We start from the raw sequence: 12,294 nt of genomic DNA, 5'->3' as shown, positions 1-12,294 counted from the left end.
AGAAATTGGAATTGGATAATATTCTTTAATTGATGTCTAATAGCTATTGTTAAAATTTCATAAAAATCAGAGGTATATGAATTTTCAAAAACGGCTTCCACCTCCTTATTAACCTCTTTGTATAAAACTAAACTAAATCTAGCTAATATCACAATTCCTTGCGCCTTGCAGCTGGGAGGTGACAGTGGTTCAAGGAAGGTAATGGTGGTTCAGTGGTTAACGACACTGACTGATGACCTGTATGCCCTAAGTTCCAATCCAGTTCATTCCACACAAAAATGACTTTCACTTAGGATTTTGACTAGCTTCACATGGTCTCTCCTGTAAGTATTCAATGTCTTTCTAAAAATAATTCTGATTAGAAAAATACCAGGGAAACCAATGCCAACAATAGAATCCTCAGATTCACACAATGATGAAGATGATCTAGCAGCTGTGTTCCAAAATGTAGAAAATCATGCTATTTAAAGTAAATAATAATAATAACAAAAAAAAAGAAGATACCACACAAAATAGTTGTGAAGGGTCAAGGAGGATGGAAGGATTGAGAAAGGAACCCAGGATGAGTGTAAAAAGACCTTGGGGAGACTTACTGACACTCAAAGATCAATGGATGTTACCAGCAATAAATCAATGGTAAGCGGCTGTTGCAATGCTGCAAATTCATTTGCAAAGGTTATAAAAAAGAGGTGGAGAGTATTTGTTGTTACTCAGACTCAAGGGAACACCAACAACTATTATCAGTGAGTAATCTCTGATGATGACTTATGTGAGAATTCCTAGTAACAACAATAATAATAATAAAGAAAAATCCTTGTGTGCAGAAACCAAAGCATATAACTGAATTAGGCCAAGTAATCAGAGATCAGTTGAAATGGAATAACACCTTAAACACAACTAGAAATACAGAAGGGATATTACATGAAACCAAAGAAACTTGAAACTACAAGAGCGGATAAGAAAAAAAAATTACATAAAGTGCCGTTGCAACAGCATCAACTGGTACTATAGGATCAGGGTGGGTAGCGGTCCACTTTCAATCTTGGCTTGAGGTAGTTGCTAATATAGCCACACTGAAGAGCTGTGATACAGCGAAACAGATTGTATGTGGATGATTATAAATGCTCTCTATCTTGGGTTGAGCATATTGGACAGTGAAATAACAAACTGCCGCTAGCCTACAAAACAATGATCTTTATGTTAACAAATAAAGCTTAGGCATTTGGACAATGTTTAAACATTGTAAGTTCGCATATCCATCTTAGTAACAGCCAAATAGCATAATGGTGAGAAGTGCTGACTGTCACCTAAGCGGTTGAGTTTCAATCCTAGCTTGAGGTAGGTGCTAGTCTAGCCACACTGAAGAACTGTGATACAGCAAAACAGTCTGTATTTGGATGACTATATATATATATATATATATATATATATATAAAGTGCTTATTTGTATGTGTGAAGAATGGTCTCTACCAAACTCCTTCATCAATTTTTAGTCTGTAGACTTGAACTTTTATATTTAGGAGATTGAGACTTGTGGAACAAATTCAATTTGATGTTAGCCAGTAAATATAGTTGTTAAGAGGTCAAAATTGAAAAAAAAAAAAAAAAAAAAAAAAAAAAAAAAAAAACGGCACTTGACAGGCATAAGGCAACTTTGTGATCTTCTACACATGCGCAAATATACAGTTATAGGATGAACATTATTTTTTTCAATCTTTTTATATGCGTATGGACGTGACTCAGAGGGTAACGAATAAGACTGGAGAACTATGTTATGCTTTTAATTCTAGCTGATGGCACCGAAACCATTTTTTTAATTACTACTACATATTGGGTACAATATAATAATCAATAGAGAATTTGCTTTATAATAATAAATACGAAATCTGCATAAATCAAAATATTATATTTATACATATGATTGGGCCATGTGGGGCGGGCACCATTATATCTTGGGTACCATATAATAATCAATAGAGAATTTGCTCTATAATAATAAATACAAAATCTGCATAAATCAAAATATTATATTTAAATATATTTTACGATGGGGAAATGCCAGGTGGCTTGCTAGTCATTAATAAACAGCTGTTATGAGAATGCAAAATGAATTGCAAGACTTTTTGAAAGAGATGGATCCCACCTACTGTTGCCTTGGTGAACACCATTAATAACCCATGTGAGAAGAACACCTAGTGAGTCAAATAAAGACGATGGTATCTTTGGGATTCTGGGAAGATGGAAGGACTGAATGTGCAGCAATGAAAATGCTATTTCAAACTTAACCAACGACAAATTAGCTGACAGACAAAATCTTTTATAGAGATGTGTGATAGACTGACACTGATGAAAAAAAAAACAAAAAACAAAAAAAAAAAAACGTTTGGCTGCATATAAAATAAAATACATTCCAGTTAGCAAAATACTTTACTACTTGAACCTGTAGCACTTGTACCCCCCTCGATGTAAATACTCCTGACAAACAGCAAAATCTCACCCCTTCACTGTAGAGATTCTTAGATGCCAGAAAGCTTCCTGCTCTGATAGTTCTTTCCCTTCAAACTGCAAGACTTTGGGATTCCCCCCCCTGTTTCCTGCTTCCTTGACTATACTAATATGCAGAAATTCAAATGTAATGCTCAACTCCCTAAATAGTACTCCTCTAGGCTTGGCCCAACAGAACAGCCCCTTACATACAAGTGGTAATATTTGGGGTGAACAAAAGTAAAAAGAAAAGCCTCTTTATGGTACAAATGATAGTTCTTAAAGATCCTTCGAGGTGCCCATTCCCCATTTTTATTTTGTCTCTACTCAAACAATTGGTACTTATCTTGAAGGCCACCACGCAATCCAGACTGCTGACATCAGAGAGATGATATGGTCTCTGAGAGAGATAGACATTATACCGGTTGTGATAGGAGCAACTGGCTTAGTGAAAAAGAATCTTAACAAGTACTTGGAAACAATACCTGGGAGACCAAGTTGCACAGATTGCAGCCATAAAGGGAACAACATCTATTCTAAAAAAGCCCTCAGATATAAATCCAAATCATAAGGAAATCAAGTGTTAGATCCGGGAGGAGTTAGCTCCCTTGATCTCTTAAAAATTTAAGTTAGCTCCCTTGATCTCTTAAATATTTACTCAAGTAAAATAAATAATTAAAAAAAACAAAAACTGAACCCTATCTAGCTATTATCTTTTTATCTCCCAATACTCCCGTTTTTTTTTTTCCTCCCCACTTAGAAACTGTCTCGCATGTTTTTAGCTTTAGAAACAATCTGCAAAAACCAGAGCAGCTCATACTTAGATAAATTTGGGAGGGTCCTAGTAATCAGCAGATTTAGCATTTTATTTTTCAGCAGTTTCTGTTTTTTTGTGTTTCTTTTTAGACACACTGTACACTCCAAACGATGAATTTGTACATATACTTTTGTAAATTAAAATGTCAAATCATTGGAGATAATGTCAAGCAGATTTCACCCATGGAGTGAATGTGGCATTTTGGTTCGTGAAATTAGTTTAGACAATCGACAAAGAGAATGACAGTCGACCCAGTTTTGACCTTGTGCCACATCTTATTTTAGAAAGAACACTTTTTTTATGCTGTGAACTTTTTTTTTTTTTTGTAAAATTTTAAAGATAAATAAAATTCTATCAATCTGCATCTCTAACGATGAAAATATCATTTCAAACTAACACACAACACACTGGAAAATTGACTTATGAATAAATCTGCTTGAAAAACCTCAAAATAAAAGTATTTTATTTTAAATTTTTTTTTAAGTATTTATTAATAAACTAACAGAGTCAGGAGGGGTGGTCTTGCTGGGTTGTAAAATATACTTATATATATCTTAATTGATGCCGATTTTCTATTTATTATTACAAAGCCAATTTTCTATTGATTATATATACAGGTTGAGTCACAGGAAACGGATGTTTTTAGAACGCTCCTTGCTCTCCTTGCAGAGTTTTGTTTCCTTAAAAACATCCGTTTATATATATATATATATATATATATATATATATATATATATATATATATATATATATATACATATATATTCATATTTGCTTTCGAAGGAAACATTCTTGTTCTTTCTTTCAAAAAACTTTTTGTATTCCTACATGTCAACACACAGAAAATAAATACAGAAAAGATATAAACATTTATATTTTTTCGTATTGATTTTTTATTCATACATATTTAAATATATATATATATATACACACACACACACACACACACACACACACACACACACACACACACACACACACACACACACAGAGGGTGAGTTACAGAAAGCGGGTGTTTTTTAAAGAAACAAAACTCTTCGAGTAGAGCAAGAATTGCTTTAAAAAACACGTTTCTTGTGACCCACCCTGTATATGTGTGTGAATTTTCAGACAACTTAGTTGTTGTGGTGGAACCTCATACGTCAAAATCGACGGGAGAGAGTTCATTGTTATATATATATAGTACTGATTTCAAAAGTTTAAAAAAAGAAACTTGAGTGCCATCAGTTAGAATCAAAACGAAAACATTTAGCACACTGAGAGAGAGATAAGATTTAAAATTAAACCACTTCTAGCTAATGATTGCATTTGCGCACGCATAAACCTAATAGAAATATGTCAGCAAGTTGAAATAAACATTTTGCATTTCAACTTGCCAACATATTTCTATACGTGTTATTCATTCATCCAAACAAAGATTTCACTTGTTATAAATCATCCTTGATGTATGATTACTATTTCCTGTTAATTTTGGTATTATGTGATTAGTAGTTTAGGAGTTTATCAGTTAAATATTTACACACACACACACACACCTGTTTTATTTATATAGATGAACAAGCAGTGCGTGTATGGTCCTCCTCTTATGCTGCATGTGAGATGATGCCACAAAAAATAGTGAAGAAATGATGAATGTGAGAAGTGTGAAGGGCCAACGTTGCCTTCACATTTTTGCCAAGTTTCAGAAAAAAATCTAATGGATGGGGCAAAAGTTATGGGGTCAAATGTGTAATTTTTTTTAAATTTTAGAGCATTTTTGTGACTCCTTTTCAGCTCCTGGAAATGCCTAATCCCAGTGAAAATGGACAAATGGTGCAGTTTCATGTCTTAAGAGATGTATATTTGAATTTAGCACCATGGAAAACCACTATATAGACATAAATATCAAGTTCTTGAGTAATATGAAAAAAGAGCTCCACAAAGACATGTTTTTTTAGCTCTAAAAGTCCCAGAGGGATGCGAACCAGAATTTTGCCAGGGTCACCCATACTGAATTCATATTAAGAACTATGGCCTCCACATTTTGGCCAAGTTTCAGGAAAATCTAATGGATGGATCAAACGCTATGGGGCAAAAAGTGTAATTTTTGGCCATTTTGTGGCATTTTTTACTTCTCTTGAGCCCCTGGATATGCCGAATCCCAGTGTAAACGGAAAACGGTGCAGTTTCACGCTTTAACACATGTCTATTTGAGTTGACCACCATGAAAAACCACTATATAGTCAGGCATATCAAGTTTTTGTTGAGAAATATGAAAAAAGAACCACAAAAAGGGGCGTTTTTAGAACAAAAAGTCCCCAGGGATGCGAACCAGAATTTTGCCACGGTCACACCAATACTGGATTTATATTAAGAACAATGGGCTCCATATTTTGGCCAAGTTTCAGAAAAATCTAATGGATGGATCAAAAGTTATGTCATTTTTGGCCATTTGGGAGCATTTTTGACCTCTTTTGAGCCCCTGGGGACAACAGGAATTTTTGCAAAACAAATTTTTTTTTCTGTGCACATCTATTTAATGAAATACAATTTGTGGCAAAATTTCAGGAAAAACTAATGGATAGTTATTTGGCAATAGTCTGGACAGACGGACATACAGACGCATGGAAGCACGGACGCCACTGAAATCATAGGCCTCTCTTCGATAAATTGGGGGACCAATATTAATATATTTTGATTATAGATTTTTTTTAGATTACTTAAGATTATTTTACTCCGTTAATTTCAAAGACAAAATAAATTTTGTATCTATAGTCGAAACTCCCTGAAAAGTGTGAGTAAAGTTTTTTTTTTTTACATTTAAATTCCAATTTTTTTAATACTTTTCATTTGCACTTTCAGGCTGTTCTCACTTTGTAAAAGTGGTCACTGAGTTTTGAATATGGGTGAAATAAAATCTATTTCGTCCTCAAAATGAAAGAAGTAAAATAAATGTAAGTGATTTTATTAAGATAGTATAATTCTCTGAATTGAAGTGGATTTTTTTAAATTTTTTTTTTTAATCCATGGAATTCATTTTTTGTTTTGTCAAAACAACAAATTAATTTCACTTTCACTGCTCACCCCTACGGCACTGTAGATAAATTAAAATAAAATCTAAAATTAAAATGTGGCATGTTATTTAGCTTCCTTTCACGACAGGATGATGCAACATAAGGGTCGGAAAGTGGGATTTGAAAAGCCAGCACTCCAGAGGAAGAGCACCTCGGCCTGCAATAAATGCCTGGGTAGCACTGTCTGCATTCCCCGTCTGGGGTGCCTACGGCGATTAGCAATGAACTAACCCTTTCTCAGAGAGAGAAAGCAAAGCCTATCAGAGTAGATTCCCTAGAAGTGCACAAGACCAGAGGCATAACTCAGCCAACAAGGAAAAAAAGTCATATCAATTATGGCGTATACTCTGTTGGCTTTGGAGCATACAGAACCTCTTGAGATGCATGGATGCATATAAAAATGATATTTTAAATTTAAGTGAACACATCAGTGATGGCCCATGGACCAATATCTAACCACAATTCGCCCATGCATGACGTATTGTTGCCACATTTGGGCTGGTGCATCTACCACTAGCCTCTCCCCCTTGGATAGGACCCAAAAAAGAGTTGTCAATCTAATCGTTCCCACTTTGTCAACTAAGCTCCAACCCCTGTCCCATCGCCCAATGTTGCCTGTGCCTGTTTTACAAATATTTTAATGGAATGTGTTCTGATGAACTAGTTGCACTTGTGTCCCTTCGACAAACCTGTTTAGCAACAAAAATCTCATCTCTTCACTGTTGGGATCCCTAAATGCCAGAAAACTTTCTACTCTAATAGTTTCTTCCCTCGAACAGCTAGACTTTGGAATTCCCTTCCTGCTACCTGCTGTCCTGATATGCAGAAGTTTAAATGTAACATAAATCAACATCTTGTTAATCTTTCCTAGGCATGGTCCCAAATAGTAGTCCCTTACATCCAAATGGCGATATGCTTTGTTCAGGGTGAAAGTGAGTAAAAAAAGTGTGACAGACCAATAAAATCCTATTTTAAACTGAAGCATGACAGACTGATAGGCAGATTAAATGGACGCATCTTATTTCAAATACATCCAGTCATTGAAAATAAGGGTCTCCATCCATATACATCTATTATATAAAGGGCAGCTGTTTTTTTTGTTTTTTTTCATTTTATAATTTTCTCGTCAGTTTGTTTCAAGCTGGAGATGGGGCATCCTACCAGATGCCAAAAACTCAGATATTCTAACCAAGAGATCTTTTTAAGATTCTGACTGTCCCTTTAAGTGCAATTGTTTGAAACTCTTTTGCACTTGGTTCAGCAGGTATATTTGCCAAGTAGTTTTTGAAATTCTTTTTCATAAGTCCAGTTATTCCTATAATAACTGGAATGATGGAGATCTTCCTAAGATTCCAGTTTCTTTTCATGTCGTACATAAGATCTTGGTATTTCGTTATCTTTTTTCCATTTCAGTTGTTTAACCCAGCCTCATTGGGGACACTAACTTCTACTAAGGTTGCTGCTTTCTCCTTCTTGTCCCATATCAATATGTCCGGTTTTAAGGCTCCGTTTTCTATGAATACTAAAATTTAAGAAAAAAAAAAAATCATTTTCTGATAGTCAACTAGTCCGGGATTCGTCGGAGGGGGGGGGGGATTTTCAGTGTTATTATTTACTATTTTAGAAAAAAAAAATGCCGACTTGTTCCATAAGAAATCTATTATAAAAAAAGAAGAGTTATGTGTGTATATGTGTATGTCAAGCTGAATGACTGGGCAGAAAAGAGAGAGAGAGAGAAGTTTTAATAGAAATATGTTAAATTTTTGCTCCGGGCAACATCGGGTAGCCATGCTAGTCTAAAATAAAGCTCTCCGTCTATAGGTCAATCAGTCTCGCTTAAGTGTGTTATAACATATCCGTTGGTCTGTCAAACGTAATTTTAAAATAATATTGTTAGATGTGTTCAAGTGTAAACACTAACAGACAAAAAAAAATATATATATATTTCATGCTATACAAGTGCACCTAAAATTGCCGTTTCAAACTTAAACATTACAAACTGACCGCCGGACCAACGGAGCCTCTTATTACGACGCCTGGTCACATCCAATAAATATAAATAAATTTGACATCTTTTGTTATGGTCGACACCAATACACGAGAGATGCCGGAAGACAATTCAGCTCGTCATTATTTCCGCTTCAAAAACGACAAGAGATAATAGTATGCTGCTCCTGCTGCCGCAGCCATATATTAATGCGACTGCTTGTTGCTATAGCAACACTATAATTTGCAGCCATGTTATTCTTGGTTACAAGCACTGCAGTCAATGATGGGCGTGATAATAAAGATATCACATAAACTGTGGTGGCTGCGCTGCGATATAGACAGTCATTGTTCATCTCCAACTCTGAATCACAGCGAATGTAATGAACCCACACAGAGAAATCAATTTCAGCATGACGAATAAAAAAGAACTATATATATATATATATATATATATATATATATATATATATATATATATTAGTGATGGGACGATGGTGATATATATATATATATATATATATTAGTGATATATATATTAGTGATGGGACGATTCTTCCAATATTTTTTCCAATTCCGATATAATTACCGATTCCATACTAAATTAACGATTTCGATTCCAATCTTTTTTTTTTATATAAATCTCTTAATATTTAACTAAAATTGTTATCCCCCCCCCCCAAAAAAAAAAAACAAAAATTACCTTAGAAACACATGTTAAATGTGCAGATATGTTCTCAAACGTAAAAATACACTTTTGGGGATCATCTATAGATTTTAGTTTTACTGGTATTTTAAAATCAATAAATATATATTATTTTATCATTATCATCAGCAATGGAAGATTTTGCTTTAAACAAAATAAAATAAAAGAGATAATTAAAGGAATTGTTTTGGGCATCGGAAAATAGGTACAATTTTTTCCAATTCTGATACACTGAAAAGTTCTGATTTTTCCGATTCCCGATTCCGATTAATCGTCCCAACACTAATATATACAAAAAAATTTTTTCTTGCTCTGACATTGATATTAAAAGTCTACTTTGTCTATTTAAAATTATTAAAACGAACTTCTTAATAAACTCAGTCATGGATATGTAAGCGACTACATGAAGGTTAACTAATTTGTATATTCCTTTGAAAAAAAATGAGCGTTAATTACTTATTCATTTTTTATGGTTTCTTATTAGTTGATTGGTTTCATTTAATTATTACACTGAATTCTATTTATGCATAGTTTCTACATTCTGCATAATCATGTAGAATTTAAGATGAAATATATATATATATATAAAAGTGAACTTGTTGGTGTGTGTGCAAAAAGCTTCTACCAAACCCCTCTCTGAATATTTGATCTACAGAGTTTAAATTTGATATATAGAGTATTTGGACCAGTAGTACATTTTCAATTTGATTTTAAGCCAGCAAAAATTGCTACTAAGAGGTAAAAATTTAAAACAAAACAGGTGACCTTAACAACTCCTGCTGTTACTTTTGCACATGCTCAAGATTAAACATTTATAGCTCAAAGCCGCTTAATTTTTAACGTTTCGTATTCATCTATCGTCAGATGGTAACGACGCTGAAGAGATAAACTAAGGCTGGAGTGCTAAACGTTCTGGTTTCGATTCTAGAGAATGGTACCCAAGTCATATTGTTTTTATAACTTTTGAAAATCATCACTATATATTGGATAATAATAACTACGAAATCTGCATGAATTAATATAATTCATATAAGTTAACAAATTTACCGAATCTCCATTACTAACGGTTACTATATTGTCCAATTTCTACTGTACACTCTTTAACCCTTATCCTCGAGTGGCCTCCTGGCCTTGATAAGTGGCGATGCCTATGTAAAAATATGTATATATATAATATTTATGTGTATTTTACGACCAGGCAACGCCAGGTAGCCTGCTAGCATATGTATACATCTCCAAGGTCTTTGAAACATAATTTTAAAATATATACATAATTAGCTGAGCGCCCTGTGTTGACCAGTCATAAAATATGCTTAAATATGATTCAATATTTAATTTCATATTTATTATATTCTCTATTGATTATTATTATATTGTACCCAATATATAGTCGTGATTTCAAAAGAAAAAAAAATGACTTGAGTGCCATCAGCTAGAATCGAAACCAAAACATAGCACTCCAACCTTAGTCGTTACTGCTTGAGCTATCGCCAGATAGATAAGAAATAGTTAAAAATGAACTGAAAAAAAATGAACATATAACAAAAAAAATGAACATATAACCATATATTTGTGCATGCGCACAAGAGCACTTTAAGTCAACTTATACCTGCCAAGTTCCAATATTTTCAATTTTAACTTTTTAGCAATTATTTTTACTGGCTAAAAACCCCTCCCCCCAAAAAATGCAATTATTTGACCTGTCTCATGCCGCTCTGCAACCTTGCATCTCAGAGGAAATGCACTTTTAAAAAAATGGAAACAAACATAATGAGTATTATAAATTAGATTTATTACTATTTAATGCGTAAGCCTATCACATAAAATATATTTTCTTTCTCCATTATTTACTTAAGCAGTGCTCAATACATGAGTTTAGTAGTAGTATGAAAATATATTTAATGCAAATACGTTACACAGAAGCGGTTGTGTTTTATTACTGGAAGAAATAGTCCGGCATATTGGTATTTGCTTCCCCACAAAAGCAAAATGTGATACAAGGTCATTTTTAATGTGGGGGGGAAAAACCAGCTCCCAAAAAGGGGCACCCTGGAAGTAGGCAAAAATAAAAATTGTCTTAGTATGGAAGGGCTTCCCCTATATTGACCAAGGACAAATCAACTTAAGTGTAGCATTAGAACAGATACTAGACTGTGATCTTAGCCCGAAGGTCAGATCTACATCAGGCTAATTGTGTTCTTTACTTCTCTCCCACTTCAAGAACTTAGACACCAGGGTAGGAAAGTGGGATTGAGAAGAAGTCAGTGCCTCTGAGGAGGGACACTCTGACCTGCAAAAAGTGCCTTGCATCAGCATTCCCTGGTAAGGGCGCCTCAGGCGATTAACAATAAACTAAGCCCCTTTTCAAAGAGAGAAGGCAAAGTCTGGCAAAATGGACCTCCAAAAACTGCACAGAACTTAACTCCCATTGCAAAATCAACAGGGATTGGATCATTACAGAAATGGTCTAATTTCTGTTGTTGGTTTGGGATGGCCAGGATAAAAATCCAGGCTAATGTGTGGATTTATATTTTATAGTTGTTTTTATAGCTAACTAGTGTTTACTTTAGCTACTAACCAATCAGAGTCTTTAACTTTGCTGCTCCTTCACGATCTATTTATTTCTATTAGCCAGTGAGTTTCACTCCCTTCATTTAAAAGAGATTTTGACACTCCCATGCATGTACGAGTATTTTATTTAAAAACTATGCATTACAGTGGTGTACTGGGGTCTAATCGTTCTGGACAAATAGTCTCTGAGGTAGGAATTGATTGAATCATCAACAACTTTCAGGGGTCAAAAGACCATCCAAAATGATGAAAACCCGATTCACCAGGACAGTGTGACGTATAGTTTTCATTAAGTTGTAGAGCTTTATTTGTTTCTTTCAACTAATTTATAATATAAAAAAAAAAAAAAAAAATTTTCTTATGGATTTATATATGAGTCTCTGATGAGTTGTTTAATCAATCTATACCATTTGACAAAACATGTGTAAAATGTCTCATACAACCAATAAAATATTATGAATGCTATATAAATATACTTGTGATATTGGAATTGTTTACAAATGAGATTATATATATATATATATATATATATATATATATACTAGCATCTCAGCCCGGCATTGCCCGGGTGTTTGGAGGTGTATTTTGAGAAAAAAAAAAAAAAAGTGGTAGTAGGAAGGCAGGCTGGAACCCGTGATGCGAAGGAGGAAAAGAATGTGAAAAAAACGTGACGTCTT

General features: G+C 34.0%; 1 protein-coding gene across 4 annotated transcripts in view; it reads right to left on the bottom strand.

Moving 5' to 3' along the window:
* The window catches only part of LOC145296879 (macoilin-like), a 128,527-nt gene that overhangs the window by 53,515 nt on the left and 62,718 nt on the right, over positions 1 to 12,294 (bottom strand). The gene's annotated exons all lie outside the window — the stretch shown is intronic.

Source organism: Euprymna scolopes, chromosome 17, assembly GCF_053919585.1.
Source record: "Euprymna scolopes isolate OS-2025 chromosome 17, ASM5391958v1, whole genome shotgun sequence".
In the NCBI taxonomy this organism is placed as follows: domain Eukaryota; kingdom Metazoa; phylum Mollusca; class Cephalopoda; order Sepiida; family Sepiolidae; genus Euprymna; species Euprymna scolopes.
Note: the sequence above shows the minus strand (reverse complement) of the source record. Positions and strands in the feature narration are given on the sequence as shown.